This window comes from Pleurodeles waltl, chromosome 1_1 (assembly GCF_031143425.1).
Source record: "Pleurodeles waltl isolate 20211129_DDA chromosome 1_1, aPleWal1.hap1.20221129, whole genome shotgun sequence".
Taxonomy (NCBI): Eukaryota; Metazoa; Chordata; class Amphibia; order Caudata; family Salamandridae; genus Pleurodeles; species Pleurodeles waltl.
Genome location: NC_090436.1, coordinates 130,496,839 through 130,524,454, shown reverse-complemented (window position 1 = coordinate 130,524,454; position 27,616 = coordinate 130,496,839). Strand labels below are relative to the sequence as shown.

The 27,616-nt window shown below is 43.5% G+C and overlaps 1 long non-coding RNA gene across 1 annotated transcript; it reads left to right on the top strand.

The window, feature by feature from the left end:
* Positions 1–1,329: 1,329 nt before the first annotated feature.
* Positions 1,330–22,433, top strand: LOC138272212 (uncharacterized). Its single transcript, XR_011200259.1, has 3 exons — positions 1,330–1,638; positions 16,979–17,068; positions 18,318–22,433. It is a non-coding gene; the product is annotated as an uncharacterized lncRNA (long non-coding RNA).
* The last annotated feature ends 5,183 nt before the right edge of the window (positions 22,434–27,616 follow it).

Sequence of the window (27,616 nt, the reverse complement as noted above, 5' to 3'; positions counted from 1 at the left end):
AAATCCGCAAGGCCAAAGGAGTCCAAAAAGGACTTTAGTGTTGTTGAAGTGTCGGGTGTCCTTGCATGTGAAACTCTATCTAACCCTGGGTCTACCACCAGATTCATATCACCTCCCAGAACCAGGAGACCCATCGGGAAGTCAAGCAGCAAAGCACCCAGGTCCGCTAGAGTAGACCCCTGAAGTCTCGACGGCACATAGACAGAACACATGTTAAGAGTGTGCCCCTCCCAAATCCCTGAAACTGCCACATAGCGTCCCAGCGTGTCCCACCAGGTACATGTTGGAATCAATGGTATGTAAGGCTGTTCAGGATGAGTTTAGAGGTGGCATTCTGGGTTATTTGGAGTCGGCCTAGAACATGGGCTGGGATTCTGAAGTAGAGGGCATTTCCGTAGCCAAATCTAGTTGTGATAAGAGCCTGGATGACTGTTCATCTAATGTTAAGTGGGATCCAGTTTGGACAGAAACTAATAGGCGTCTTAGGAGGAGGGGTTGTTGCAGAAGATAAGGGGTTCAGTTGTGTATGTGTTGGGCTGGAGGCAGATGTTTTTCATCTAAGCAGCGATGTTGCTCGTGCAGTTGGTGAAGTTTACTTTGGTGGTGCTGGTTTAGTTGGAATGGAAGAGTACGAGCTGTGTGTCATTGGCATAGGGTACTTTATTGATGACGTGGGTTCCAACAACGTCTTCGAGTGGCATCATGTAGATGTTAAAGAGTGTTAGGCTGAGCGACGATCCTTGAAGAACTCATCATGCACATATTGCACCCAACTTTATTTAAAGGTATCCTCTCCCTCGGAAATCACCTTACCAGTTGCGGTTTCTTTAATAGGACTGGGGAGGGGAGGGGGGTTTGCCCCCCTGTTTATTTTGTTGTCCTTGGGCCCCATGTTAAATGTTCTGTTTCCATTTTTAGCCGCAGTGCCAATGCACTGCTTTTATTACGGAATGGCTATGGCAGAGTTTGCCTTTTTCCATGAGTGAGGGCGATGGACGTGGGTGGAGGGGGTGCTTAGTTGTATAATTGGCACGTATGTGGAGCTGGACTTTGTGGTGGATTGACATATCAAGTTGGACGGGTGCCTTGCTGTGTCCAGCCTGACATGTGCAATTGAACCCTCTCCTACCAGCTTAATGTTAGGAGCCCGGGGGATTGAAGCCATAGCCCCCAAGTCTCCTAAGGAGCACTAGCAGCAGCCGACCGAGCCAATCGTGGCACTGCTCTCATGCTGTTTACTAGCATAAACAGCAAGGGAGCAGCATCTAGATTGGCTCGGAAGACAAGGAGGGGTGGGACTGGGAATTGCTTAGTTGGTTCCAACTTGAATGAAGACTCGGAGGCAGCTCTAAGTCACCAGTGTTCTTCCCGCTTCTTATGTCTGCAGGGAGCTGTCAGAGGCGGTGACACAGAGCAGGCCTGCCAGCGCCATTATTGCATACTTTATTTACACTTCATTCGAGTCCACAGACTCGCAGCTCGGTCACCAGGTGATGCGACATCGTGCGGGGCCCACGCGCTGACATATGGAAGCAGCTGATGAAGGCGTGGCTAAGCACCAGCCTCACCTTCCTCGTCATCTCGCTGGAGGACCTGCTCACTGCTCGGAAACGCTGCTATCCCAGTGCGACTACCGTGGTATGGGGTTTTACACTTGTTAAATTGAGGTGTTTGTGCCCCTAAACGGAACATGTGTTTGTGAATTGCCCCGTCTGTGGGTGGAAGACAAAATGTGAAAATGAGTGAGTGTTCTTGGTTCTGGTGTGCTGTAGTCAGAGTACTGTGTCCCATTGTTATATCAAACACGTATGTTCTTCTGAGTGGAAAATAAGTCAGTGAGAGAGTCTAGGTGTATTTGAGTGTGTTTGTCACTCTTTGTGTGTGCGTGCACGTGTTACTGTGTGTGTAGTAAATGCAGGTTAGTATGTGTGTGTATTTGCGTGCGTGCGTGCGTGCCTCCCTAAGGTCATACGTCTCAGCGCACATTCCGTATTCCTCTGTGTGTAGCATCTATGTAGGATAGCGTGCATGTGTGTATTAGTGAGTGTTTGTGTTAGTTACTCTGTGTATGCACCCTCATTACTGTGTGTGTGTGCTAGTATGTGTGGGTTAGTATGTGTCTGTGCGTATTTGCGTGCATGCCTCCCCAAGGTCACAAGTCTCAGCGCATATTCTGTGCACCTCTGTGTGTAGATGCTGTGTACGATAGCGTGTGTGTGTGTTGGTATGTCCGTGTCAAAGCGGCTGTGGTTCCTCTCAGAGGGTGACCGGTGTTTGCCTGGGAGGCCATCAGGGTTACCAGGTCAATTCTTTAGCCTCTTACCTGGGCCTGAACAGGCTGAACCGGTGCGTTGACAGCTCAGAGGCCATCTTGCTCAGCGCATATGTTTAAAGCACAGATGTGCTCTCGCCCTCTAGATTGGCTCATATCTCGTCTGGTTTCACCTGGTGTTGAGATGCGACCCACTTCTTTCCAATCCCTCAGACTGGTGTGCATTTGTGGGTTTCATTTCAAACCTCCTTCGTAACGAGGTACAAAAGTAGCCTTGTTTCTGCCTGCAAGGGAACGTTTCAGGACGTAAACTTCCTTTAAGAAGCCTGAAAGATAAAGCCACAGTATAAAATGTCAGAATTAAGAAGATGGGGGTTAAAATCATTAGTTATGTCCTGGTAATCCGGGTGACCCGTTCCTGGTGGTGAAGGAGGGGTCTGTGCATGTCCTTTCATCAGTCTCCTGTGTCGTACAGCAGACACGCAGACTGCCAGCTGCCATCTGTGGACAAGGGGCACTGGTGGCCTAGCACGTCCTTGCACTGTCCATCTCTGCCCGGGAGCATTACAACTCCACCAGTCCCATACGTGCAGATGGGAGCCAGCTGCCTTATGTGGACTAGGGAATCAGGTAGCCTTTGCATGTCCCTTCACAGTTGGACACCCTGCAAGCCAGCTTCTCTCTGGGATAAGGGACACACATAACATTTACACATCCTTGCATTGTTGGACACATTGACGTGCCTGTAATGATATCTGTATTTAACCACTGCTCCATCTTGACTACTGACTCCATTGTGTGCTTAACCTAGCTTCACACACAGTCACATTGGTGGCCACCAGATCCATTTTGATTATAGGCTCCATTTTGTGCTTAACCTAGCTTCAACTACAGTCACGTTAAGAGGTGCAGGTATTTTTCCACGCACAAGTTATGCAATGTGTTTTTCGCTCATGTTTTCACTCTTCGTGATCTTTCTCACCAAGGGCTAGATCATAATATGGAGGGGTGCGAGTTAGATAAGGATGTACCAGGATGCTGTTTATGGTACGGCAAGGAATGGTTTGGTCTTGGAAGAGCACCTTGGGATGTGGCCTATCTTCAACATGCCCTTCTCAAAACCAATCTGCTTTGGCCGCACTTGAACAACTCACTGGATGGGAGGGGGGATTTCTAGAATTCTCTCTGGCTTCTTTAAGGTATAGAAGAGGAGGAAACTAGACAACTGTGAATTTTGAACTCTGGCAGGAGGGGGACGCCTTTGCCTGCCACTTCCTTGAGGGTAGTTATCTCTTCACAGTCGACTGGGTCCACGCCCTGTTGCTGGCAAAGAGATGAAGCAAGCAAGCCCCATGGTGATGAATTCTTTTTCATGATTATTCCTAGCTTTGCATTGTGCGTGAATATATAATCCATGGTTGAAGTCGTGTATTTTAATTGTTTGTTTTTATGAGAATCATTATTCTACTGCTGAGATTATTTTTGGAAGTGTATTCGTGTTGCTGCATTTGGCCTACATGCTTCCTCTATCAAACCTGAAACAGTGCTTTAATAAATTTATTACTCAGACTAATTGCTCTGCATTGGTGGAATTCCTTGTATTCCTGTTTCCTCAGTTTAAATTAAAAGCAGAACACTTTTATTTCACTGGGGTGACTTTCTTCAGATGTGCACTCGTGTTGTACATAATTGACCTTTTTATTCTAACCTTGCAAAGTGCCTTGATAAATGTATTTCTCGGACCGAGAGGGCTGCATACCAGAAATTCCTTTCAGTATTTGTGTATTTCTTCTCAGACTGCAGTAAAGCAAAACAGTGCCATCTCCTCCCAGGGACATTAAAACTTCCCCAGTTCTATAAGTGCAGAGGGGAGCCATCTTCTCTCTGGGATAATGGTCACCATAGTCTTTGTATGTCCTGGTACCGCTGCACACACCAACATGCCACCTGCTCCTGGAGCCATTAAAACTCCCCCAGTTATGAAACTGCAGAGGGGAGCCAGCTTCTCTCTGGGATAAGAGGCACACATGGCCTTTGCACGTTCTGACAATGCTGGACACAGACATTCCATCTGCTCCAGGGGACATTGAAACCCACCCCTGTACCCCGCCTGGGTCTGACTCTTTCTATACCCTATGGGGCATGATGCTGGACCTCCCAGTCTCAATCCTACCCCTGTGTAGTGCTCTCTCCTTCCATTAGGGAACCATTCATCAATCCACCTCTTCCATCATCCTATCCGTCCATCTTGCCAACAAATCTATTTGTTTGACCATCCATTCACTCATCAATCCATGCCATATTTAAATTCACCAAGTTATCCATACCTCAACAACACCATCTGCTGTTTTATCGGATTCATCCATCTACCCCTTCCTTCCAGCATCCATCCATCCATGCACCTATCCCTCAACAAACCACCCATCCATTCATTAACCCTTCAGCACAGTTCCTCATTCATCCATCCATCCTACTCAAACACAACCATCCACTCATCCATCCATCCACTCATCCAACCATCCATCCATCCACCAATCCACCCATCCACAACTGACAAACAACACTGATCAATTCCTTTAAAAAAAAAAAAAAAATTATAACACGTTAAGGTATTCCAAGTCAGCGATTTAGCTCTTGTTATATTTCACGTGTTACTTAATCTTGTATTCCTTAAGAGTGCTCACTATTTCCAGGATGTTGTATTTCTGTATAATTTGTGTAGCATATTTCTCTTGTACAGCACACACTTTGAACTGAGTTGCCTTCAGGCATTTTTAACGTGTCACCATTGAGAGCTCTGGAGCAAAGGCTAAAGGCAGTATGTATTTCTCACAGTACCTGTCAGTGGGCCAAAAAGGTGTTCAGCATACTTAGTCATCCAATCCTTGGGCTCTCTGCTGGACAAACAGAGCAATAGTCACTTATTCCAGTTGCAATTGTGATTCTGTGCAACTGTGTGGGAAGGAGGTGCACAGTTGCCAAAATATTGAGAAGGCACAAGTAAATCAAAATACGGTGTTTACAGGTGAGCAGATGTGTTTTGGGGTTGTGATGTGAAAGTCTATGGTTATACTGAATAAGCAGTTACCTACGTCATTAATATATGGAGTCTCTTTATTGATGTCATACCTACATCCACAATTGCTTTATTAACCTTCTTGCTTTCTCAAATGTTCTTGCAAATGCACCATTTGCTCACTCTTTTACCCCCTCCCCCTTTTGATGGTCAGGCTCGCTCACTATGCTCGCTTGCCACTGGACACTCATCCTGCACTTTTACGCCCCACAAGATTTAAAGGAGGTAGTCCAATGTCTAGTCCTCTGCATGTTAGACGATGGTAATTCCATTCTCTGTAGCATTCTAAATATTCACCATAACACCCTCCAAGCTAGCGACCTTGCTTCTGCTTGACTCCTTTCTGTGACAAACCGAATTAACTCCCTTGTCAACTAATTTGAGTCTTCTTCCGACTGAAGGTAGATCGCACATCAAACTTGCGCCGTTTGCATGCAAACTGTTATTCTTGGACCACTCTCTCTACCTGGAAAGGATTTTAGGATTTCAGAAGATCCACATCAATTTTTGTAGCTCAGATACTGCATTTGAGATTCCTGTCTTCAACAAAAACATACTCTAAATTAATGTTTCTCTGGATGCACTTCCAAAGCTTGGAACTCCATTCTCCCCTCTGCCCACAACATTCCATCTCTACTGACCTTCAAAAAATCAAGAGCTCGAACAATTGCTTTTGCGGTGTCAATTTCTTCCGCCATTCGTCTAAATCAATCCTTTTTTCTGAATTGGAAGCGTGATACTTTTCACTGGTACTTACCCTCTGACTGTGACACTTTTCATGCCACTGACACTTAAACTGTATTATACAGTTTACCTTTGGTTTGCAATGTGCTCTACTTGCCTCTCTAGTGCTCTTTCTGAGCTACTTGTAAATATATAATGTGTAAATCTATGTATGCAGACTATGTAGTGTATTGTAATACAAGACTGCTCATGTGAGCTCTGCTCAATACCTTGCTCCTTATACATCATATTGCTTGTGCCAGTATATCTATATATAGTGTTCTATGTAGATCACTCTGATGCTCTATGGCACTGTACATGCTAAACAACCAGATGGGGTAAACGCGGCTAGCAGTTTCTCCAAAAAGATGAGGAGATGGGCTTTCATCTCATGTTTCAATAGAGTCTTCAGATGAAAAATACGGGGTGAAGATAAAACAGAGTGCCTGGTACTGGGCAGATAACAGTCCTGAAAACAAGTACTTTCACCATCCTCAGGGATACTCTGTATTGCACCCATGTTTCAGGTGAATAATTCCAATATTGCTTTAGGGCAGATCCTCCCTCACTCTCAGTGCAAGCCAGGCTGCTCCATGGAACCTTTTACTGGTCATAGAACAAAGAGTTATGGCCCATGCCAGATGACTGTTTTCCAAGTATCAGTTGCAAGGGCTATGTGGGTCAGCTGAAGCAGACAGATCATTTCAGAACATGTACATATTGGTCTGGAGAGAAACAGCAAAAGAGATATCTGTAAACAACACTGAAGACATTATGGATGAGACCCTGTAGAATGAAATTGTTGTGAGTGAAAGAGGTATATTCCTATCCAGACCGTTCGGCAGAGAAAATTACAGTAAGTGAGGTGTGCATATCCGTAAGGACTGAGTATGAAGCAGGCATGTAATAAGCACTTCATGAATGCAAAGTTATGACCAATTTCAGTTGTTGCCACTAAGTAGCACAGTACCCATAAACTAGAAAAGAGAAAAAGCATTCCATTTACCACCCTACATTATACAATACTTAGAAAGTTTCACAATGCTCACAAGGTGTTATATCCTTCTGCATATACACTAAGTATCTTCACCAGTCTATTACTGTAACACAGTAAGAAACAAACTATGAATTACATGCAAGAAAAAGTTACTTTCCTGTAATGACAGATTCTCCACTATTGCCATCTTTCATCAATTCCATGTCTGTCCTCAAGCTGGAAGTCCCACGATAGCAGTCCCCAGTTAAACATTGTCCAGGGGATCTAACAATGTCACTTGAGGAGGCTAGACACATCATTGTAAAAGAACTGAAGTTCAACCAATCAGACACAATTGGATCAAAAGACACACCCTGCAGAGGCCCCTATCCTTTAAAGCTCTCCTCTGAGCCTCTTTGATCGGCATTTGACTCTGTGAAATATGCGAACACTTGATACTACCATTACAAGTAAGTTACTTTTTCATCCTCCAATATTAGATCTTTCACTGATTTACATGCTTGAATCAGAATAATAAGCAGTACAAACTATCCAACATATTATTGAACAATGGATTACGGTAATAAATATGTGTCTCACCTTAATGAAAAAGATGACATAATATTGCTTGTCCTGCTGTGGACATACAGTAATGGTGTGGGAAAGTGTGTGCTTTCTTCCATGTCTACCTGCCTTTGGATGACAAAGCATGGCAGCCGCTGCAACCCAACAGGCTATTCCTTGGTTAGAAATGGAATTTCCTTTAAGTGGGTTACCAATAAAGATTAAAAGCTGATCTAAATAAAAAAAAAGTATTGATTCTGTTCAGGTAGAATACTAGACATCTCTTAACATCAAGACAATATAAAGATTTTCAGGTATAGTGGTGGGATTTGGAAAACATATTTTTAGTAAAATAGGCTCATTTAGATGGAAGTCTGAAGAAACCTTGGGTATAAACTTCGGTTTAATTTGCAATGTTACTCTATTAAATTAAAGAGACATTGGAGGAAAGGTTTGTTAATTGTAAAGGCCCTGACCTCACTAACCTTCTAAGTTGATGTCAATGCCAGAAGTAAGGCTACCTTCCATGACAGAAAATTATTTCCAGCTTTGTTAATTCGTTCAAATGGAGTTGCAACAAAACTGTTACTAAACTACCGGAGGTTTTCATATTGGAGGAAAAGATCTAAAAAGTCCTTTCATAAACACTTTTATCAGCTTGATAGTTGATAAGATTTGTTGAGTTGTGTTATGAAACGAGAAGGAGAAGCTATGTGAACATTAACTGCGGCACGTGCAAGACCTAAACATGCAGGACTAAGTAAGGAAGATTTCGATGTGGCTGTGCAGATATTGGATGGAGATTTTATTGTTCTTACATATAAAACCCACATTAAACCTCTTCCAATAAGCAAAGCAAGTTTTATTCGTTGACAAACATATCACCTGTGCCAAGATCACTCTAGATTACTTTGCAATATTCAAATGTAATGTTGAAATTCAATTGGTTGTTTTCAGGAGCCAGGAGTGTAAGCTCAGCAAGGTTGGGTCTCAGTATAGGATCTGACTGCTAGATCTGGTTACTAGGTTGAGGAATGAGGTTAACTGGATCTGCTGGGTTTCCAAGAGTGGTAATATTTCAGTGACCAAACTGTCTCAGCCACTCTGGAGTTATAAAGGTCACCTGTCATAATGCTCTTTTCATTTTCCTCAGTATTGTTGGGATAAAAGAAAGTTGAGGAAATCCACTGGCAAATGCCCCTGTCCATGGTATGAACAGGGCAATTCCCCAGGATCCTGGTAACATTCTCTGCAGCCATATTACTGGCATTTGCTGTTGATATTCATCGCAATGTGGTTTATTCTTGATTTTCCCTAATGTCTGATTTTGGTTTAGTTACCTGTCGCGATGGTCATCCACACTCTGACTTGGGGTATCTGTCGAATTGTTGTCTTGTTGAGGCAGATGTTCTGTAGTCAATGAGATTTGGGGTTCAGTTGGTCAGTCTCAGAGGCCTGAACTTCCTCTAGCAACATTTTCGATCCTTTACCACATTGATTGTTTATACAAAACATCATTGTTGTATTGTCATTAAACACCAATCTAGATAATGCTTTCATTCTTGGAAGGAAATATTGCAGACCTAATCCACCTAGATGTGCTTTTTGAGATCCTCTTCCACTGATGACCAACACCAGATCACGTTAGTTCAATTCACGGTGCAAGGGGAAGAAGTACATAAGATGTAAGTTAGTCAATAAGACACCACACCAGGTGCAAGAACTGCCCAGCTAAGCCTCCCCACCTTCTGACTCTCACCCAGCATTCCACACTTAATATTGCCTTCATGTATCATCAAGCATATAGCTGAGAAGTAACATACACGTAGGTCAATTATATGACACTGCCCTTCGAAGCATCAGTTGTCATAATGAAATCTGCAGGTTCCAATAAAAACGTAAGATATGCTGTAACAATTTTTTTTTTGGGCACCATACTACCGACTCTCTCTTCACTGGTGGTCATCTTGATTTTGTCTTTGAACAAACCGTTTACTTGTGCTAATTGTTCATCTAGTGCTGCCTGCAGCAGTGTCATCTGTAGTCAGAATGGTATAAAGGCAATGAAAGAGGAAATCATGCCCAACATGCGTTTGAGGTGATGCACTGTAAGCCATTGCCTGGGTAGCAGCCAGAATGCCAACTACAGTAGCCTGTCTATGGAAGGTAACACTTTTCCTTTTTTGATGGCTAATATTGCACCCGAAAATTGAACTCTGGTTCATGGTCGAAGTGTTGAATTCTATGTCAGGACCGGAGGCTCCGATTATGCTTTCTCTTTCTTTACTGACTTAAACAGCAGCCAATGAAATACAAGTAACAGAAAAAACTACAATACCCAGGACACCCAATATCCTGTCACATGGTCCAGTCACCATCCATTTCCTTTGCTATAAGTCCTTTGACCTATGAAGTCACTTCCTCTTTCTTTGCTGCTTTGCAGCAGATAAGTACATGTTTATTTTCTCTCCGACATATCGATGTGATTGGAATGGTATTTTTATGTATATTGATGTTAGTTAAGCGTTGTGATTCAGCGCGCTTTTATTGGTATTAGCTTTAGCGCTCTCGCGCTTCGGATTATTGGCGTTTTGCCAATTTTAGTAGCCCGTTTTTCATGTGGAGCGGGAGCTGGGCTGCCCTCGGGCAGTCTTTTTTCTATTTTTAGCACGCACACGCGCGCGCACGCATTCGAGCCGATTTCCTTTCGTTTTTTAAATCGATCGTCTCGAGTGTGCTGTGTGCTCGTCTGGGTCTCCCTCCTTGCAGTAACAAATTGCTCCTTGACGCCCAGCAGGCTGAAAACTGACTAGGTTGTAAAATATATAACAGGTTATTGCCTAGAATGCCCTTCAGGTTGCTCCCTCCACACTTTAATTCAAGGGCTCTTTTGATTGTTTTCCTAACCTGAACTTGGGGTTTTTGCACTCCCCCACTTGGTATCTTCATTGAATCAGAGTAAACATATTTTTCTTATAAGATTTTATTACTATCTTGCATCATGTCTCAATGGGAAGAACAGGAAACTGAATACTACCCAGAGGAGCTGGGCAATCAACTTGAAGTTGATCTGGTGGAGGCCCCTGATACCAGGGTCCAACAATCAGTCAATGATGCTCTAGTGAGAGCTCTAGGCCCATTCTCTGGGCAAATATTTGATATCGCTCGATCACAGGTTTGATCTCAGGGACAGCAAGAGCCCAAAAAGGTAAAAGACAAAGCAAAAAATCTGGAACCCAGTGCAGAGGTCAGCGCTATCCACGCGGATGCTTTTGAGAAACTGCGAAAAAAACGCAGTGGCGAACATAATTATAGTTCGAAAAAAGGAACTCCCATTTCTACCTCCTCCTCTGATAAAACCTCTTCCTCAGACGACTCAGATGACTCTAATGTCCCGGTTCCGAGTAAGAAAAGTAAGAAAATGCCCCCTCCGTCCCAAGTCCTGGACTTTGATCATACAGAAATTATTCACCCCAGATCTTCTAATTGGCTCCCTCCTCCAGAAGTAGCACAGTATGTCCAACCCAACTTACGTAAGAGTTTTGATAAAGAGGTTAGATCACGTCTGAAAGCAGAATGCCCCAGGCCTGATCTGGAGGGTAAAGTTTCTGAGACCCCAGAGATAGACCCCACCATGGTCACTTTTATGAAGAAGTTCGCTAAGGATCCTAAAAAAGGATTAGACTGTTCATGGCGTAGCTGCCAAGACAAACTACTGGACCTTTCCGGTCCCTTGACTAAGATCCTCGAACTAGCATATGTAGCCAAGGAATCTGGTACCCCTGTAGACACCGATGTCCTCATCGGGTGGGCACAAAGGGCTGTGTGTCTATTAGGAAATTCTAACTGTGCCATTTCAGCAGAACGAAGAAAATCAGTGTTTATGCGCATTGATCCCAAGTTATCGGATCTTGCGTCCTCAGAGGCGGGACCTTCGGCTGAAGGATTACTCTTTGGATCCTCATTCATCAAGGACTTAGCCAAGTTCTGCTCCACCTTCTCTTCCCTTGACAAAGCGCAATTGTCACTCAAGAAGGTTTTCAAACGAGGCCTTTTTGGCAGGGCCGGTCGTTTCGGAGGACGTATGCCCGGCCGTAGCTCCTTTAACAGTCCCCAAAACTACTACCCTAGAGGCAGAGGGGGTTGGTACGGAGATTAGGACTCCACCTTCTACCCCACAAGACACAGAGGGGGTCGTCCCCGCTTCCGCAGAGGTCACCGCAGGGGACAACAAGGAGCCATCCAAGACTCAAGTTTCTCAGGTGAGCATTATTCATTTTTCTCAGGTCAAACTTGGGGGCAGAATTGCATCTTGTTTAATAAATTAGAAACGGATATCCAGAGATCCGTGGATTCTTCAAACAGTAGAAGGATTTAGTCTAGAGTTTGTCAGTACCCCCAAACAACTCTCTCCCCCCTTACAAATGTGTTTTTCCCAAACAAATCAAGATTTTATAGACAAAGAAGTACAAGCTCTGTTAGACAAAGGAGCTGTACAATTCGCTTCCCCTCATCCTTTCGGTTTCCTCAGCCCTAGCAGGTCACCGTCTAGTCTTGAACCTAAAGGATTTCAACCAGTGGAACCTGTACAGGCATTTCAAGATGGAGGGTATTCACATGTTAAGAGACATCCTATTAGAAGGGGATTGGATGGTGCGTCTGGATCTAAAAGATGCCTATCTATCAATTCCAATATTTCCTCCACACCGGAGGTTTCTACAATTTCTATGGAAAGATCAATGTCTAGAATTCCTAGCACTCCCATTCGGCCTATCGTCAGCCCCTTAGTGCTTCACGAAGTTGCTGAGACCTGTGATGGAATATCTCAGAACCAAAGGAGTCAGATTGATTATATATCTGGACGATATTCTGCTGATGGCTCAGTCACCTCAAGTCATAATCTCACACTTGGATTGGACCATCAGTCTCCTACAAGATTTAGGTTTCCTGATCAATGTACAGAAGTCATTGTTGAAACGTTCTCAGATAATAGAGTTTCTGGGCTTCCAGATAAATTCCACTTTATGCCAACTTCTTCTTCCCTCTAAGAAGATACGCAACATCAAGAGGGAATTGAGGTCAGTACTGACATACCAGACCGTATCATTGAGGACCATAGCCAGGATAGTGGGCTTATTAGCTTCATCTATTCAGGCGATTTTTCCTGCACCCCTACATTATCGAGCACTTCAAAGGCTCAAGATCAGACACTTACAACAGGGTCTGAGTTACTCAGAACTAATCCCACTGACTTCCGAAGTAAGATCGGAAATTCAATGGTGGCTTCACCACATGGAGGCATGGAATGGCAGAGCGATTTTCGGCTCTCGACCGGAAGTAGTGATAGAATCCGATGCCAGCAGATGGGGTTGGGGAGCTCGCTGCAACTCCCTAGTGACGGGGGGCAGATGGTCAGAATGGGAACAATCCCTTCACATCAATTGTTTGGAGCTTCTAGCGGGCTCATTTGCTATAAAGAGCCTCTCCCCGCAGAAAACAGATTGTTGCATACTATTACGGATGGACAATATATCGGCAGTAAGGTATGTCAACAAGTTAGGGGGCACGAAGTCCAGGATTCTAGCGGAGATTGCCAAGGATTTCTGGCATTTTTGCCTAACGCAGCGTTTAGTGGTCATAGCGGAATATCTGCCTGGAGACCAGAATGTCATAGCAGACTGGAACTCCAGATACCTATCAGACTCCAGCGACTGGAAGCTGGATCCTCTGATTTGTGCCCAGATAGTGCAGGAATGGGGCAATTGCGAAGTGGACCTTTTTGCCTCTCGTCTCAATTGCCAGATTCAAAAATTTTACAGTTGGCGTCCAGACCCTTATGCTCTAAAGACAGATGCCTTTCTTCAGGACTGGTCCCAGTTTCGGGGTTATGCCTTCCCTCCTTTTCTGATGATTGCCAGAGTCCTGGCTCAAGTGCGGAGACAGAAAACAGAGATTGTTTTGGTGACTCCGTTCTGGAGAGCACAGCCTTGGTTCCCCAGTGCTCTACATTTAGCTTGTGCCTCTCCTCTTCTGATTCCGCCTCGTCCGAATCTTCTCTTGAGTCCAGAGGGCCTTCAACATCCTTTAATCTTGTCAGGGAAGCTAACACTTCTAGCCTGGTTAATTTCAGGTCGAGATGGAATGCCTCAGATATTTCGCAACAAGCTGCGGAATTCATTAATCAGGCCTGGGCCAGTAGTACACATAAGAGATATGATTCAGCCTGGCCCAGATGGTCTAGTTGGTGTGATGGAAGGGGTGCCAATCCAGTGGAAGCACATATTGGTTTGATTGTTAATTTTTTAGCAGAACTAGCCAGTTTCGGGTTAGCTTACCGGACGGTCAATAATTTTAGGTCTACCATTTCAGCATGGCATTCACAAGTAGAAGGTAAGCCCATTGGTGAACATTCATTAATTTGCAAGCTTTTGAGGGGTATACGTCTTTCTAAACCACCTCAGTCAAAATATACTGTTTTATGGGATGTTAGTATCATATTAAAATTCCTTGATTCATGGCCTGCCAATAGATATTTGTCTCGCAAACAGCTTTCAGCTAAGCTAACCATGCTTTTATGCCTTGTCTCTTGTAAAAGAGTATCAGACGTCAGGGCTTTAGATTTAGCAGGCAGAACTTTTTCACCAGAAGGAGTCTCCTTTTCGGTGACAAGAAGAACCAAAACGAATTGCAGGTCAGTATCTTATCCAGTTTATAAGGAAAATTCAAAATTATGTGTGGTTCAATGTTTGAAGGATTATGAAATTGTCACAGAGGAATTTCGACAGAATTCTAAGGGTCAATTGTTAATTGCTTTGCAAAAACCTTTTAAACCAGTATCATCAGCTACTTTAGCTAGATGGATGAGATGGTTGATGAATGAAGCAGGTATTGATACCTCTGTATTTGGGGCCCTTTCTGCGAGAGGGGCTATGGCTTCAAAATCATTTGCCTTAGGTTCTAGGTTAGAAGACATAATGAAAGCTGCAAATTGGTCATCAGAAAATACTTTTCGTAAGTTTTATCATAAACCTGTATTGGATGTAGCCAGTGTGGTGATGGAACAGCTTTAAACTAGCATAATCGGAGCCTCCGGTCCTGACATAGAATAAAAACAATTCTAGCTATCGCGTCAAGAATTTTCAATTCTATTAAGGACACGGAGGCGAGGATTATCCCTCCCTGGTTATATTTATACAATATTTATACAATATTATCATTTAGTATTTATATCTGATGTGATATTGTCATTTAACCCTCCCATTATTTGCATTCATAAAGTTTGAGACACATATATTTTATGAGATATTTCCTACCTGTTTATTGTTACAGCTTCTGATCAGAAGAACGCCTGAAGGAAGTAACTTCAAGGGAAGTTTGAGATATATGTTTTACCGGTTGTTTCTCCGGCATGGAGTCTCCAAGTTTCAGTTCTTCAGTATTGAGAAGAGATTATGACTCCGGATTCAGGATGGCGTAAGAAGTTTGCGTTTTCAAGTTGACATTATCTGTTTGAACAAAGAAAGAGGAAGTGACTTCATAGGTCAAAGGACTTACAGCAAAGGACATCGATGGTGATTGGACCATGTGACAGGATATTGGGTGTCCAGGGTATTGGAATTTTTTCTGTTACTTGTATTTCATTGGCTGCTGTTTAAGTCAGTAAAGAAAGAGAAAGCATAATCCTCGCCTCCGTGTCCTTAATAGAATTGAAAATTCTTGATGCGATAGCTAGAATTTTTTTTATTGTGAGTGCTGTCAGATCTACATAGTGGAAGAATCATTCACTTGATTTTTTATCAACCAGCCACCAGGTAGAGAAACAGCTGCTGCAACCAGCAACATGCCTTTTGTAAATATTCTTGGGGTGGACTTCAGTCCAAATTGCAACGCCATGAACTGGTAGCGGGAAGCTGGTTGCCTCAAACTGTAGATGTCACCAATGTCTGGGATGGATAGGGATGTGAAAATAAGCATCCCGTAGGTCAAAGTTGGGCATAAACTAAGATTATCTTAACAACTGAGGAATATGTCCTGCAAAAACATCATTTGTGATGTTTGTTTTTGGAGGTACAGATTAAGCTGGGGGAGGTCCAAAATGGACCTCCATTTCTCTGACCTTTTCTTGAAGAGAAACAAGAATAGAATCCTGAATTTTATTGGCATCTGGGAACTCTCTATTGCTCCTTTTCTGACCACAGAGACAACCTCTTCTTACGACCTGTGCAAATATTGTTTCATTCTGGGCAGTGGTACTTCGAAGGGATCTTTCAATAAATTCCAATGCATTATACTAAATCAAGAACAGATCTGTCGGTTGTGAGGTGCTTCCAATTGTTTAATCAAGAATGTGCCCTCACAGTGCCAACATCTTCTGCCTATATCTTACAATCTTTTCTGAATGGTAGCTCTTCTCTTTAATGATGTTCTAGGCAAGGATGTGGATGATAGTCTTTGGTCTGCTAGGAATAGTTTGTGCTACGTTTTCTATTGGACATAGTACATCTGGTACCTATAAAGTTAATATCCACCACTATAGGGTGACCTCCCCTTCTCCATATGTATTAAAGGGTTACCGCCTGCAGGCTTCTCAGCCACCTAGCCGTTCCTACATCTGATTTTAAACCTTGTAGAACTTCATCCGCATGTCTACTGAAAGACAGTCACCATAAAGGGAATAATCAATGCTTTACTTTGCACATCTAAGCTGCTGCTCGAGCTAAATGTCTGAAACCTGTGGTCGATATATCCATTAAAGCATCTACTATAGCCAGGACCACTGTAATTACATGGCAGGGTTGACTAAATTATGCAGCAAGAAGAGGAAAAATATGCGGTATAATTCAGCACTTTTTTTTAATAACATTATTACACTATTTTGAAATGTGTACACTGTCTGAGCAAATATTTCGCTTCTTTAGTACCAATTTAACAACTAAGTACACAAAAAATGAAAATGTAACCTTTGCCAAGGACATTGCGCTGGGCGCAAACACGTCCCTACGTTTTTAGTGACTTACAATTCGCGTGAGCTACAAATAATTTTGTTTTAAATCTGTAGATTATGTAGGAGATGATGGATTACGTGGCAAATACATAATTATGCAAAAAAGCTGCTGCATCGCATACTTCCAGTGGCTCTGATTATAGCCATCAAAGCTGTTTATTCTTCCTTTAAGATGTTTTTTTGCTTATGTTTTCTTATGTTACAGAAAATATTCTTGGAGATGTGCTACATCTAACCACACTTTGACTATTTAACTATCTCAATGTAGCTAGACAATTTGCTGCCCTTATCGTGGCTGCAGCCATCGCTGATCCTCTTCACAATGTTGTCTAACCATCTTCTCTCTCTCTTTCTCTCTCTAAGGAACAGCAGTAGAAAGGTAGAAGGATTTCTAGATCTTTGTGTCGCATGCATGACTTCTTAACCAGCTCTCTGGGAGGACTTTTTAAGCAGGTTGGTATATTGTCTGGCGCTGTGTACTTCTTGCCCTGCGGAGGGACCACCTCTGCTAACGTGGCTTTTGTCTGCATAACTTTGGGACTTACTCTCCACACGCAATTACTGGGATGAAAATGACTGACCTTTAAGTATGTGAATTCACAGAGAAAACAACCTATGTTCTTTGCAGGCACTGGCAAATCAAACTGTTTTGAGGTCTGTTCTGTTATAGAAGAGATATTTGCTCTATAGTCAGGTGTATTAGAAGGTACTATGTAATCTTTCTGTCCTTGAGTTCTCTGCTGAGATACATTCTCTGATTCCTCTAACGTGTGGTCATCCGTTGTAAACCCTGTTTGGGGTTGTGATGTTTGTGCTGGAAAACGTGGTTCTCTAGTGTGTACACTAGGTGGCATCTTTTGTGGTGCTTGAAGACTTGGCGTTACAAGCAGCTGGCCTTTTTCCTAGAAACTTTCATTAGAATCTGACATCATTCCAAGATCACGTACAAAGGCAATCCTAATCTGTACTGTTGCTGGGTAAGAATATTGATTTTTATAAGTAATGGGTTTCATAATTATGAACAAGGTGCCACTGATGGGAGCCTATATTTTCGTTAAAAAAAATCAAACCTTAGAATGATGTGTTTCATCACCTATGTCCTCTGTTATGCTTCAGATAGGGCATTCCTCATCATCATGGAACTCTTGGCCTTTGGCCCTCAAACGAGGAGGGCTCTATGATGGACCAAGCGGTCCTTTAACTTCTGATCTCTTTATATCTAACAACCCTGCAGGGGGCTGTAAAGACATTTTACTTGTGGAAGTATAGTGAGGCATTATAGTAGATTGTTCTAGTTTTTTTCGAAGGTTACTGAAGTCAACTGTGGCATTTCCTCTGTCAACTATATTTTCGTAAACTGTTTCATGGACAAAGTTGACGTAGTCGATAACCTTGTCGAGAGGGACTTATTTGAATGTAACCCCTGAGATTCCTCCTTCAGAGGTTTAGTAGACGTCTTTACCTTTGACAATATTGTCAAACGGGTAACCAACCGTAGATGAGACTAACAGGCTTTTTCGCTGTGGTGGGATGGTCGGAAATAAGGTTAAGGAGATTGTCCAGTTTAGGTATAATAGCTTTATTAAAGATGATTAAAGAAAAGGAATAGAGATAAGTAGACTGTATGAACTTTGGCTCGTTTTTTAGTCTGTCCACCAGGCAACAAGGTATACAAATATCTCTTCTCTTTTTTCTTTTCCAGGTCCCTGTTGATATTCGCCACCATCGCCCCTCAAGAAAGAGAGAATAAGCGGGTTAAGTTTCATGTTTATAATAGTTACTATCACCACATTATGGGGTGAGATAAGCTTGCATTTCTTTTAGTAATCACTGTGACATGGGTTTGTCTCACCCGAGTGCTCCCTTCACCATTACCCATGCTTTGCATCTCTCATTGGTCTACTCTCTTATAGATTGAGTTGCCCGCCGAGTAATATATAGGGCCCCCATTAACGGCGCTCAAAACATTTTATGACCAGCATTCTCCTCCAGTGCTCACAGGTCAGTATTAGGAGTGCTCCTAAGTCTCAGTCTATAGATTCATGGGGAAGGGGGTTCACCTTTTTAGGCAACTGGACTCTGGTTGATGTCAATGGTTGCCTTTTGCTCTTTTGACTCCAGCTTAGGTCACCAGGGGCTCCCTCTTTAAGGATATCTCCCTTCCCCTTCCATCACCATTCGTTCCCTGCACCACCCATTCCCATACCAAATGTTCCCTGATTTCTCGTGTCCATCCCCACCCCACCCCTTCACGCTTACTCATTGCTGGGGCCAGAACTCTTTAGAGTTGTGGTGGGTTTCTACACGTGTGCTGGTAGCATCCACCACTCCTCGGATCAACTCGCTGCGTCCTCTTCTTCGGGTTGTGCATCTGCACTCAGCTCCCTAGAGGTGGAGAATCTCTCTTCATTCGTTCCTTCCTTTTCCTTGGTCGCTGAGCAGCCCTCCAGCTCTCTTGCTGCTTAGGTACGTTTTCTCTCTGCGTTATCTTCTCTTCTATGGTTTGCTACCTCCCAGCTCTCCGAAGCCCCCTTCCTTGGTCTCAGTCTTCCATTTCCTGGCTTTCGCTTCTCCCCCTGGGGCCTGCAACAAGTAGTCCTTTTTCGTTGTTAACGCCCTTCTTCCACGATGTGATAGCCTTTTGCAAAGCGGCAGAGTTTTCCTTTTTGAGATGCCACCCTCGCTCCATAGCATCCTCCATGCCACTGCTGCCCCTAATGCAACTAAGGGGAGGTCAGGTAGGGTGGATGATTGTTACATCTCTTTTCTCTTACTTTCTTCCTGGGAACAATTCTCCCTTTCCTATGATATGTCTTGAACCTAAAGGGCTGTAAGGCCAAATACCACCTTAGTACTTGGGCATTTTTGCCTTTTTTCAGAGAAATCCATTCGAAGGGGGCATAGCTGGAGTACGCACTTCTAGGTAACATCAGAGTGTTTCAATAGCCCATTTCACTGCCAATTCTTCTTTTTCAACTATTGCATAATTGCGCTGTCTAGGAAAGAGTGTCCTACTGATATAGATTACTGGCTTCTCAACACCGGTTTCATCTTCCTGGGAGAGTACTGCTCCTAGCCGAACCCTGGAGCATCAATTTGTAGGATGAACGTCTTGGAATAACCATGGGTATGTAAAATGGGTCCGGAGGTTAGGACGTTCTGTAACAATTCAAAATGGTTCAATACCCTAAGGGACGGATTCCGGAGCTCAGTATCAGTTTCTCAGTCGGTTTTTAACAAATCAGTGAAGGGAGTGGCTCAATGGCAGAACTTTGGAAGGAACGTCTGGTAATAACCTACCAACCCAAGAAATGCCTGGAGATCTTTTTTTGGTTTTGGAAAGGGAACCTGTGGTATGGCAGACATGTTCTCCATCTAGAGTTGTATTAGTCCTTTCCCTAATAAATGAACCAACGGGCATATTTATACTCCGTTTGCGCCGATTGTGCGTCAAAAAAATTGACGCACAATCAGCGCAAACGTTGTCCCATATTTAAACTCTGACGCCCGAGCCCGCGGACGACAAAAGTCCGCAGTGTGCGTCATTTCTTGGATGCGGCAACCCGCCCTGTGTTAATGATATGCAGGGTAGGCGTTCCCGTCCAAAAAATGACGCAAACGGCCGTGCGTCGTATTTATGCTTCCGGGCAAAAATGACGCACGGCCGGGAGGCGAAGCCAGAAAATGATGCACAGCCCGGTTTGCGTCAAAATTTAACGCCTGGGTCAGGGCAGGCGTTAAAATGGGGCAAACACACCTGTATTTAATCAGAACACACAGAACAAACAGCAGAGCAGCAACAGGGAGCCATGGAGGTGATTCTTATCCAGCGTGCATGCAGAGGCAGAGCCCAGCAGCAACAACAGCAGCTACCACAACACCAGCAGGGACCCCAAAGGCAGCGCAGAAGGCAGGAGAGGATATTCTGCCCAAGAACAACCCTTCAGGGCCTCAGGGAACACAACATCATACAGAGGTACCGGTTGAACTGGCAGGCCATCCAGCAGCTGCTGCAAAACATTGAACAGCAGTTGGCCCCCACTTTGGTGACACCCCGCACCATACCAACAGAAACTGCTTGCCGTACTTCACATGCTGGCAAGTGGCTCATTTCAAACAACTGGTGCCCTGGTTGGCGGAATATCACAACCATCATTCTCCGCATTTCTGCCAAAAGTACTGGATGCCATCATTCGCCTGACACCCGCCACATCTGCTCCCTAACACACTGCAGAAGCAGCAGGAAACTAAACGGGGTTCTACGCAATCAGTGGCTTCCCACACGTCCTTGGTGCAATCGACTGCACACATGTACGCCTTGTGCCACCTGCTGCAACTGAACACCTCTACCGCAACAGGAAGCACACACATTCAATCAACGTGCAGGCCATAGTCGATCACCAAGGAATGTTCACAAACATCGTGGCTAAATATCCTGGGAGTGTACATGACTCATTCATCTTCCGTCACTGCACCATCAACCAACACTTCCAGGATGGACGGTATGGCAATGGATGACTTGTTGGTAAGTACTAAAACCTACTTATTCACACACTGCACAACAACCCTCTAGGACACACAACACATACACCACAACAGCAACATCTAGACAGGAACACACTGAGGTCCTGACATCACTAGCCATGTTTCTTAAGTCACCATTGAACCTGTCACACATCGGAATTTACTGTACAGCCTAATGTGAAGACGTCAATGAGTGTGGTTGCCTAAATGTCACCTTGCAAATTGTAAGTGTCACAATGACCTTTACATTAATACACTGCCTAAGTCTAAAGGTATGGTATGTCCAGGGTACTTTCATATGAACGTGCTAACAACACTTATAAATTAAACTCTACATTGAACTATCTACTCACCCCAAGTGAAGACACAAGGGCACCTGTATCACAAGTCACAATGTTAGGGAGGGCACACTGCACTGAAAATCACAAAACATACTGATGACAAACTGTTGGCAGACAAGCACGTGCTCAGCCAAGGTAAAAACACAATGCAGATTGTATAGCCTACAAGTATAGGATGTCACATCAGTACACAAAAGAGTCCCAGACAACACAAGACAACTACTGCCATGAACGGTCTTTTCAATAATGCAAGCTACATCAACATGATCCCATTCTTTTTTTCTTTCAGCTGATCAGGGGTATGGCATCCAGCCATGGCTAATGACACCATTTGACAACCCAAGTACTGCTGCAGAGCGGACATACAACGACGCCCATAAGAGGACATGCAGCATTGTCGAGCGGACCTTCGGCATCCTCAAGTCAAGGTTCCGCTGCCTCGACATCACTGGTGGTAGCCTACTATATTCCCCCGAGATGGTCTGCAGGATCATACTCACATGTGCAATATTGCACAACATTTGTGTAAAAAGGAACATTCCCCTCCTCGAACCAGACCCATACATGCCTGAAGACGAGGAAGAGGAGGATGCTGGCCTGCAACAGGAGGGGGAACAACCAAACACGGCTGCTGGAGTGCATAGGCGCCAACAGATTGTAAATAATTTCTTTTCATAATTATCACCATCACCACTTAATGTACTATTGTAAATAAACACTGATAACAAACACCACATCATGGTTTGGCCTATTCATTTCTGCCCACCTTTAGCTTTAAATATCACAAGAAGAATGTCGTCTCATGGAGCAATAATGATATAACAATCAGGACACAGAAAAACACACAACAAATGTAATGCCCATCATACAATGGTCACATACACACACAATGTAAATGACTGACATCCTGTACAGTTCACCTTTGAAGGGCAATAGCTGAGGACCACACATATGACACACAAACATGTAGGAAACATGGTTCATCGCAGCAGATGGCACACAACTAAAACACCATCACTCAACTAGGGGAAAACAGGCCTCATACATCAGGCAGTTGACATGCTTATGCTTCAGGAACAGGAAGGTATTACCAGACTCTTGGCAACAGTAATTCCAACTACTTACAATCTTTGCAATGACTATCTGTCACTAGAGTTACACATAAGCAGAACATACACAGCACAAGTGCCACACATTTGACATGCATCCAGCACATCACATCCCATCTACATGTCAGCCCTTTTCTAAAAACATTACACACACATGCGGCTGGTCACACCCCACCTGTCTGAAGAGGTCCCTGGAATGCTGATATGTGTACACTGAGATTCCCTCATCTACACACACACACTCACAAGAGTCATCCAGTGTGCCACACCCTTTCCTATGCCTACCATTGTCATAGTACCATCTCACTGCATGGAACTCAGCTCATATAATACACAGGCTTGGAGTTTTTAAGGCCTGGTATCACCTGTAGATTGATTCTCGTGTGAAAGGTACTGTAGGCTAATTTTCAGCAAATCTCATCTAACAGGACTAGTGAGACACTGATGGAGGCCACACCAGTGATCCCCTCCATGCACACCACCCAAATGTACATGCCCCGTCCATGCTGATGCCTCCTACAGCATAGATGTTGGCATTTGGGCAATTACATCATTAAGCATTGCTACTAATGTTGCTGTGTAACACTTTATCAGGGTTCATGTGTCACCTTCAAAACAAAACAGGACATACACAGTGTGACATGTCAACTGTCTACTGCTCCCTCTGACCAGTCCTAGTCAGACCACTGATCATGTAATTTGTGAAAGAACTGGCTCCTGATTGACCCAGCATCCTGTCTGCCTGACTGGCACCTGTCCGTGGGTCACCCTAAAGATACTTGGGGTCCACCTATGGACCACACGTGCTGACCAAAACCTCTTGTACCTCAGAGAATAATTTGTCATTTGCCTCATCAATGTATACTCAAATACATATTATAGCATCATCTGACTGTTATTTGTATCATATTTGTGACCTTGAATAGCTAAATCATGGCCCTTTCGTTGTCTGGGCCTCATTGATGCCTAAACTACAAAGTGTGACAGTGTACCTGGCCCATAGCGTTTGATGGTGTACGTGGCCTCCAGCCGAACCAGCAACCTCAGATAATGTCCATGAAAAGTCAACACATATGAGGACCGTGACAGTTCACACGCTGAGTTACATTGTTCAAATAATAAAGATGAGTCATGTGTGCTGAATACCAGCCATTTACTTCTGCACAGAGGCTATGATGTTTCCTGATACATTACCATCCACAGAGGCCAACTTGAGTACAAATGTTGCAATGACACATGCCAGATCCAGACACCTGAGACATTCTCTCACTCAGCACACCAAGGTTGCCCAGTTGAAAATCTCATTACACGTCTTCAGTGACAGGGTGGGACCATCCACGTGTAGGTTACCATGTCCTCAATGACTTTTCTCACATTTAGCTACAAACTCATTAGATACACGATTAGCTGCCACTAACTCATGAGGAGACGTGGACGTTACAGTGACACCATACACCTTAACAGTTGATACTGGATCAATATTGGACCACACACATGTACATGTACCATCCAATCAACAAAATGGTTGCAAGCAGCCTATCACAGTAGTGTCCCAGTTGTAACCTAGCAGGAAGAATGAAACATGCCACTAAACCAGGTAATGCATAAAGGCCCACATACATCAACAACCTATTTGCTATCATGACATAAGGAACGTTGAGATTTTGCTATTAAATCAATGCTAAATGGTATGTCAGAATTCTCCAAAGAATCAATAGGGCAAACGTCAAATGGGCAAATGGGATTGCAGATTAGCAAACAGTGAATCGTACCCAATTTGCTTCCATGGGCCTGCTGCCAATGGTTTTGCATTACTGAATTTGGGAAACCCTTGGATAAAGTTGCAAGTCTGGAACAGCAAACCCCAGGGTCCCCCTCTGCTGCACCCCAAATATACATTTTTTATGCACATGTGAAGCACACACATGCATAAGGCGCATGTGTGCCCTACATGTCAAAAGTGAAACACATATTAGATACATTAACTCGTAATTAGGACATGGTTACCCCCAAAAATTTGTTAGGCGACAATTGCTCTACCTAATAGGCCTTTATGCAATTTGGAATAGCTTGATACATGTGGACACAATTTTGCTAAGGAATACATCCTGGTATCTCTTTCATATTTTGAAATTAGCAATCAGCAATTACCTACATATGTGCACAATTATGAGTAATATCCATTCTGGCCAATCATTACTATTGCACTGTGAATACCTTCTATACATCCTATAAGGGACATTTGCTATAGCTACCCCCAAAGTTTATCACTTAGCACCGTTTGGTCATGCCAAAATTAATTTCTCATTTGGACAAATGAAATACAAATTTGTCATAATGCGTCATATTTCCACGCATACAGCTTGTGCGTCATAATGTTTGACGCACAGGAGAGCAGATAATGCAGAGTCAAAAATATATTTCATAAATAGATATCATAATATCCTGCATAACATGTCCGCCGTTTTTTTCCATTATGCATCATATTTCCACGCATACAGGTTGTGCGTCATAATTTTTTGACACACAGGAGTGCAGATAATGCTGAGTCAAAAATATTTTTCATAAATAGATATCATTATTTGCTGCAGCTTAATTTTTACCTCTAGAACTGTAAAATATGCCTCAAACTAATATTATATCCCAATAATGATTTTTTTTTTTACTCTGCATTATTTGCACTCCTGTGCGTCAAATAATATGACGCACAAGCTGTATGCGTGAAAATATGACGCATAATGGAAAAAAACGGCGGCCATTTTATGCAGGATGTGATGTAATAGGATATCCTGTTTACAGAATCTGTACAGTGGGTGTACTTTCACTTTCACTTTGCAGTCTCTGATTATTCTAGACTGTGTGGCTGTGTGAAAAGTGTTGTCCTGTGTATTAGTGCTTTTGTGTCCAGTGTGCCATCTCACTTGTTCTTTTGTCATCATTATCTTGTTGTAGAATACTGTCTGAGTCTGTGTTGTATTAATTTGTCAAGTCCAGTATATATATTGTCTGTGGGAGTCTGTTGTGGGTACTGTGATATAGGGGATAGTTGGGCTCTTCTTCTTGTTAAGTTTTCTTTGTATTTCCCCACTCTACCTTTCCCCATTTCCCCCTTTTCCTTTTTTCTACTACTTTTTCCCCTTTTTCAGTGCTGAAATGTCTGGTAGGCCACTGCTTTCCAGGATGGGTGAGGAGGAATGGGGGGGGGTTCATATGGCTTGTTTGCCATTTCCTCCCACTTATGCTGGAGGCTGGGGGTAGGGTGATACAGGGGTATCACACAGAGGCCCGAAAAGTCCGGTGGGGGAAGGTGCGCCATCACTTGGTGCGTCTATCTGGTAGCCAAAGGAATGACCATCAATTGAAGCACCGCTGGGCTGATCTGATATCCAGGGAGCAAGATCTGCTGGACCACCTGGGAATCAGGATTGGTGGCCATGTTGGTGAGTACAGATCATGTAAATGTGCACAATTTAAAGCTGTGTTGTGACATGTGATGATTGTTACCCAATCTGACAGATAAGTAGCTGACTGTGTGTAATGGTAGGGAAACATACAGGGTAATTGATGCACTATGTGAAGGATGACAAATGCTAGCAGTCAGGTAGCTCATGTTTTCAACACATACAGGTTGCTTGTAGCAGAATGTAATGTAGTGCCGCCTTTGTGTCAGACAAGCGACACATTAATGACGCAATCAGGACTCTACAGGTCACAATAGCCAGTGAAGTATGGATGTAGAAACATCATACCTTCATATGTTGACGCTATAGCTAGACTGACATTTGTAAACCCTACATGATGCTGAAAATGAATGCTGCCTTCACCTCAATTGAAGTTAGCAATGTGGCCCACACATATGTCACATGTGTGTCTGGTTGGTGTGTAGGGAAAATGTTCACAGAAGTGCCATGCCTTGTCGTGATAAATGTGCTCCTTCACATTTAATTGTTACATGCCAGATCTGAGCATGAACCATATTTGTAAAGGACTCAGGTGCCCTCAGCTAACATATTAGACAGGTATTTATTGTCACTTGTGCCCAAATCAGAATAGGGAGGGCAGTCCAAAGGTATGGACTAGGGTACAAACATCTATGTTTGGTGCCAATCACCATTGTTTGGACACATCAATGTATGAAACTGTAACAACATGAGGTATTGCCAAAGTACCTGGCCCTCTGTACCATGTACCTATCAGTCACATATGTGTCATGACCACATAGGCTGTTTGACAGGTCAGGCAGTCCTCAAGTAACCAGCTTTTGGATGTATCTCTTGGATGCACATGATGAGATGAATGCACACCTATATTGTTGCTGCATACTAATGGAGGTGCATCTTTGCCACCACATGACAGTCCTGGCCACTGCATGTGTGTAGTAGTGTGTGTAACTATAGCAGGAGACTCATCCGATGTAAATGCTGCGCATGAATAATTCCATGCAGTATGAGCATGTGTGAAAGTGTTTCATTACTCATGTCATATTATAACATTGTCTTTGTATTTGCAATTGTTTGTCATTGCACGGATTCTGAGTATATTCTTCCTTCCATGCTTTACAGGTGGACCTGCACCGTACACAGTGGGAGAGGTGGCTCATTTTGAGGACCCTTACACCTACAGTGAGTTTTGCATGTGTGGTATTTTTTCTGTTTGCTGGTGATGCGTGATGGACTACTGTGTGTTGAACACATTGCAAGGTTTGATGCGCTGCCCGATCATTAGTCTTGTTCCATTAGTGGGATTTCAGTTAGCACTTCATTTTGAGTTGACCTATGCTTATCCATTTGTCTGATTTTGGGTCTGTAGGCCATTCCTGTAGGGCCCGCTATGGGAAATGGGGTGAGTCATGTGGAATACACTAGTTAATGTAAGAGTTGCTCTGGGACTCGTCTCGGACTGAGTCTGCATGTCAGACTGACATTCTACCAGATAGCTTCTGCAAATGGCTTGCTGAAATCTGCTGCTTCCCTAGTAACCGATGTACTGAGTACACTGTAGGTTGGATCTTCCGGGGGCATGTACTT